The sequence below is a fragment of the Physeter macrocephalus genome, chromosome 21 (assembly GCF_002837175.3).
Source record: "Physeter macrocephalus isolate SW-GA chromosome 21, ASM283717v5, whole genome shotgun sequence".
In the NCBI taxonomy this organism is placed as follows: domain Eukaryota; kingdom Metazoa; phylum Chordata; class Mammalia; order Artiodactyla; family Physeteridae; genus Physeter; species Physeter macrocephalus.
In genome coordinates, this window is record NC_041234.1 from 8,364,777 (window position 1) to 8,371,556 (window position 6,780).

A 6,780-nucleotide genomic window follows, 5' to 3' on the forward strand; every position below is an offset into this window, starting at 1 on the left:
TTCCTTAGGTGTTTACACCTCAGCTTCCTCATCTGCAGAATGAGTGGGTGGATCAGCTGATCTGTACTCTCCAAGCTCTAAAATGTCATGAGTAGATTTACACTAAAGGTGTGTGCGTCTCAGGAATAGATGTCATAGAACAACTTACCTAGAGCTTTTCTTGGTAGTGATGTTTCTATTTTAATAAAGAAAGGTAAGAAGAGTGTAGAAAAAGTGTTTTCCATGCCTTCTTGTCCCTTTGGAAATGTTTCATGGGTAAAATAATCAGGACTTGGGAAACCCCCAGAGTATCCACAAAGCATTACTCTCTAGGTGGGACCCAGGGTTAAAGAACTGAGAGTTGGTTACTGCAAGGGGAGTAGATAATGTGAGAGAAAATCTTGCCTGTCTTCGCTCCCAGGTCAAGATGGAGCCTGTTGGTAACAAGAGATTCACTCCCAGTTAGTACATTCAGTGTTGCCAGAAGCAACGTCTTCTGTTTGATTTCCATAACTGTCAGAAAAAGCGTGTAATGGCAGCTGTAGTGCCAGACGAGACCATGCCTGGGGCTGAGTGTCTCTACCCACCCTGACTAGGACGTGAACAGTCTGTAGGTAGTTCTTTGAGGATCAGGCTTTCTCAATCTTAAGAATATTCATACCAGTTAAGTCAAGTGTTTAAGATGCAAATTACTTATCATGAAACCCTTTTGCTTCCACACTCATTGCCCAATATTTGTGCACCTTCTGAATGTTGTTTTACAAATTATAAATGTATCTAAAAATGTTCAACCAGAGCTTCTTGCTAAGACTCTTCCACCTGAAGACACCTTGTGACCATCCATCCCCTCAGCCAGTTTCCCCACAAAGCGACAGCTTGGAAGGGAGACTTGGAGTTGGGAGGGTAGACTCTGGCGTCAAACAAGACGAGGTGACTTCAGCCACTTGGCTGGGCCTCGTTCACTTCCCGCTGCCTCTGCTTTCCTCACCAAAGGGACAGGAATCAGGAGGGATATTCTAAGCACACTTGAGGAATGTGTGTATGCGGACACTATGGAGTATATGTGCCCACTCGAGGACAGGCTAATCAAAACTAATTTGTAAGGGGATCTAGGAGAAAGAGTTATAACATGGGCAGCATCATGATGTGTATGGAGTGTGTATGGCGTGTGATATTTTGTAGCAAAGTTCAGAATTTGTTCCAGAAAACTTGGCAAAAGTTTTATCCCCTGGGGCGTGGGAGGTGTGGTAGGCTGGATAATGCCTCTCCCCAAAGATGTCCGCCTCCTGATCCCCGGAACCCGTGAATGTGTTGCCTCACATGGCAAAAGCGACTTTGCAAATACAATTAAGTTAAGGATCTCCAGATGGCGAGATGATCCTGGATTATCCAGGTGGGCCCCATGTAATCACAAAGGTTCTTATAGGAGGGAGAGAAGCAGAGTCACAGAAGGAGATGTGATGATGGAAGTAGAGGTCGGAGTGATGCAAGGCCACAGGCCAAGGAATTCAGGCAGCCTCTAGAAGCCAGAAAAGGCAAGAAAATGGATTTTCCTCTAGAGCTTCCAGAAGGAATGCAGCCCTGCTGACTCTTCAATTTTAGGAATTTTGACCCCCAGAACTGTAAGAAAATACATTTGTGTTGTTCTAAGTCACTAAGTTTGTGGCAATTTGTTACAGGAAACTAAGTCAGGAGGACTCAACAGGGTGTTTTTAATTCAACAAGCATGGTTTGGTGAGAATGTTCACAGAGTCAGTTACTATATAGATTTTTTCTTGAGATCCTGCTGTTAGCTAGGAACTGAGACCTCAGTGGCGGACAAACAGACATGGGTGCTGCCAGTATGGAACTTATAGCCACAAGAGGAAGATGGGAATTAAGCCAAAAACTGCTATTAATTAACTTCAAGTGTGCATGGCGCTATGCGAGTGATTCAGAGGAGACCTAGTCTATCTGGATGGTTGGGGAAGGTTTTCCTGAGGATCTAATTTTTTTTATTCTTAAATTTTTATTGGAGTAGAGTTGATTTACAATGTTGTGTTTATTTCTGCTGTACAGCAAAGTGAGTCTGTTATACATATATATATATTCTTTTTCATATTCTTTTCCATTTTGGTTTATCACAGGATATTGAATATACTCCCCTGTGCTATACAGTAGGACCTTGTTGTTTATCCATCCTATATATACTAGTTTGCATCTGCCAATCCCAAGCTCCCAGTCCTTCCCTCCCCCACCTCCCTCCCCCCGAGAATGTGATGTTGAAGGCAGACTCTAAGGATGAGCAGGAATTAGCTGCCTCAGGTCACTGGGGGTGGAAAGAGCCTTTCAGACAGAAGGAAGAGCATGTCCAAAAGCTGTAGGCAGGCAAAACGTTGCATTTTAAGGCGTTCATATAAATCCAGTTTTGCGGGACTTCCCTGGTGCCGCAGCAGTTAAGAATCTGCCTGCCAATGCAGGGGACACGAGTCCAAGCCCTGGTCCAGGAGGATCCCACATGCCACGGAGCAACTGGCATGTTGCTCGTGTGCCACAACTACTGAGCCTGTGCTCTAGAGCCCGCGAGCCACAACTACTGAGCCCACGTGCCACAACTACTGAAGCCCGCGTGCCTAGAGCCCGTGCTCCACAACAAGAGAAGCCACCGCAATGAGAAGCCTGCGCACCGCAACGAAGAGTAGCCCCCGCTCGCCGCAACTAAAGAAAGCCCGCGTGCAGCAACGAAGACCCAACGCAGCCAAAAATAAATAAATAAATGAATAAATGTATTTTTAAAAAAAGACTCAATGATTGATGGGGTGTGAGAGGGGACACCAAGGCGGGTGTCAAGGATGATGTGTAAGGTTCTTCGTTTAAGCAGCCTGGTCAGCAAAACTACCATTTTCGAAGGAAGGGAACAGTGCTGAAAGAGAAAAATTTTGGTGAGAAGATCGTGAATATAATTTTGGATAGCTTGAGGAGGTCACTGAGACAGTCAAATGGAAATGGCAAGTAGGCATTTGCATATATCGAGGCAGGAGATTTATTGGGAGTCCGAGTTTTAATGGTAAATGAAGCCACGGAGATAGTGGAGATTGCCTGGGAAGAGATAAGCAAGGAAAGAGCTCTAAGGAACCCTAAGATGAAGCCAAGGAGCAGATGTCAGAAAAAGAGACCCAGAAGTGACCAGAAAGCTGGGAGAGAAACTTCTCGGTGGGGAGCCACTGAATTCAAACAGAGTTTTTCAACAAGGAGGGAGTGACCATGAAGTCAAGAAAAATAAGAACTAAAAAGTGTTCCTTGGACACGAAGATCAAGGGGACCTTAGCATGAATTTGGCATGATGGGTGGGATGGGGACAGAACCTAGGAATTGTCATCTCCTCGGAGTGTTTCTGGCAGATGTTCGTGAGAACAGAGCCTTCAGGAAAAGCAAAATGGTGGTGAGAAGTCCAGTGGGAAACCGCTGTTGGGGAGGGCCTGAAATACACGCACCACCGCCGCCACCAAAGCGCGTGCGCACACGTACTTTGCCCTCCCAGTAAGACAAATGGAGGTGGTGGACTGGACTCCAGGCCCCTGTGGCCTTAACCACAGCTCTTTGTTCACTGTCACCTTTGGCCAGAAGCACTCCCATCACTTGCTCTTCCTCTTAGCTCTCTAGTCCTCGATGGCTGCCATGTCCTTCTCCAGTTGGTTATTCTGAGACTTGAATAGAGATTTTGTGTCTCCAGGGAGTCTGAGTAAATTAACATTTCATTGCAACTGCTTCGCATCCAGTGTGTATGCAGTGGTTCTTTATAAGGAACACAGCCAGCCCTGTGAGCAGACAAAGGAAAACAGGATATTGTTGTGTGAGTTTTATTAGGTTGGTGAGTTCACAGAGTAGTATAAGGGGAGGACACAGGTAAGTCTCTTACCTCGTGAGAAGCCAAGAAGGGTACTGGAAAAGCCTAAAGAGTTGCCTGAGGTTGAAGTTTTAAATAATGCAAAGAGAAAATGTTCCTCTATGTTTTAAAATTGTCTACTGAAATTCAGCTTACATCTAATTCAAATGGAACTCTTTGACCATGCCTATGAGGGAACATAGCTTAAGAATGAGAACAGGTGTTCCTCAGGTTCTGCTGCCAAAGAAAACGTAACCCAAGACCGAAGTGACTTTCTCACTGAAACCAAAGCAACAACAGGAATGCAGAGAAGAAAAAAAAATGCAGTGAAAGAATGAAGCCATTTTGAGGGAAAGGAATAAAAGAAGAAAAGGGTTATACCAGGAGTTATACAAGGAGAAAGAGAATACAGCTCTGACTCATGCAATAACCTTGAGTGGTGAAAAAATAATTGGAATAATGGGAGAATAATATCAGAGTTCTGAACGTGGTTTTGAACACATAAAAAAACCTAAGTTTTATGTGTAAATTTTAGGGTAGTTATCCTCCCCTGCCCTTTCGCTATTTCCTTTGCCCTTCAGATTTGGAAATTATTCCCTCAAGTAAAACAAAATTATTTTCTCTTATTTCCTGGGAAAGTTCTTGTCCTAACTCTTCCCTCGAATAAGTTAGTACTTGAGGAATGATAGCTGTAGTGACTACATTGGCATCAATAAATAATTGACTATTGTAGTCAGAGTTCTTCTCATAGACTCATGATCTCCTTTTTAGAGATCAGCTGAAGTCCAGCTGTCTCACTTTACATATGAGGAACTGGGCATGGAAGGACGAAGCAATTTTCCAAAACCCACGGAGCTAGTTAGTGGCAGTTCTAGGCCTGGAACTTTGAGGTCAGGTGCTAGCAGGCTATGCTGTCATGCTTGAATGTATAGAAACAGCAGCAGCCCCCATAACAGAAAGCTTCCTGAGGCCAGTTCTCACAACAAACCTTTAAAGGAGGCTTGATCACTCCCATTTTCCAGGTGAGGAAACCGAAGCTCAGAGAGGTTAAATAACTTGCCTAAAACCACCCTGTCAGTAAATAGCAACACTGCCTCATCTTGCAGGATGACCAGTATCTAAGGGTGATCCTACACCTCACTGGGGACAGATGATGGCCTGCCTGGTGTCATGAGGAATGCCCAAAGGCCCACACAACCAAAATGATCGACCCAACTCCTTGGCTATGGTGCCTAAAGTTTCCACTTGGAGTCACTGCTAGGAAAGGGCAGAGTCTTGAGGAAATGGGACACTGAAAGGTTATGTTTTGTTGGGAAGGGAAACTCTGGGAAGCCAGGGGAACTTTTCAGGCCCAGTAGGATGATGCTGGTCAGGTGGAGGCAACATGAAGAGAAGGGGTCTCTGGAGAAAGAACAGAACAGTATCTAGACTGAGGCTGGATCTTTGTGCCCCTGTCTCTGCTGAGGTGTTTATGAAAGCTGATAGCGTGCCTTCATAGAGCCTGATAGGTGTGCTGTGACTCTAATATTTTTGAGGGGGATCCGTAATTGCATAGAACTGAGTTAATAATAATCCTGGGCTCAACATACACAGGTCCGTGTGTGCCTCTCTTTTAAAATAAATACATAAATTAATATGAACACCCATGAACCCAACACCCAAACCCCAAACCAGAGCATTCGACGAAGCTGTCTGACAATACCAAGTTTTTTTAAAAAATTATTTTACTGAAGTATAGTTGATTTACAATGTTGTATTAATGACAATACCATAGGAATATAAACTGCCTTAATTGATTTGCATTATCTTGTAGCATTAAACATTCTCATGGAGTCTGTATGCCTGTCCAAAAATTACATTCACAGCAGCACTGTTTACTATTTGTAGTAAATAAATAAATACATAAAAAGAAGGAAGGAAGGAAGGAAAGAGAGAAACAGTCTAGAAACAACCTAAATGCCCCTATGGTAACACACATAACATAAAATGACAAAAAGTTATGGGACTCTTTTTTGAATGGGGCAAGTCTAGCTCTTCAACAGTACCCAGTGAAAACCTCTTTCCAAGTTAGGGTCAGAGGAAAAGAAAGGCAGTGCTATATCACTTGTCACCAGTCATGTGTTTGGAACTTGGCCTCAAGGACTAGAGAGGTGTAGCTTATTTTTTTAATGAGGCTTGTCTGCGTGAAGCAATTTCAGTTTTAGAGAACACGTCTCCTTCCATTTTTTTTTGGCATCACTTCTTCTGCTTGTGTAGGTCATCGAGTCATGGCAGAGAGAAAAGCCTTGGCAACTGGATAACGCCCTGAACAATTATCTAGTGTTGAATTTAGGGGCTCTATCATACTTCAGTGGATGACCTTGGGCAAGTTACTCAACTTCTTTGAGCCTCACTTTTCTCATCTGTAAGTGGGTATACTCATGAGTGCCTTGCAGCATTGATATGAGGATTGAAAGAGCTAACTGTACCTAACACAGCTCTGGCACAAAGAAGCCCAGCAGCAAATGTTAGTTACCTTGTCCATATATACACAGGAGTATAAGGGACACCCTGCAATATGTTGAGCACAACACTGTCCACTGGAAATCTAATGGGAGCCCCAAATGCAAGCCACAGGTGTAATTTGACATTTTCTAGAAGCCACATTTTTAAAAGGGTAAATGAAACAGATGAAATTAATTTTAGTAATGTATATGATTTAACCAGTATATCTAAAATGTTACTGTCTCAGCATGTAATCAATGTAAAAATTAGTAATGAGATAGTTTTGTATATTCCTTTTTCCTTTCCTTTTCTTTCTTTCTTCCTCCCTCCTTCCCTCCCTCCATTCTTTCTCTCTCTCCCTTTCTCTCTTTTTCTCTCTCTCTCTTTTCTTTCTCTCTTTCTTTCTTTCTTCCTTCCTTTCTTCCTCTCTCTCTCTCTCTCTCTCTTTCTTT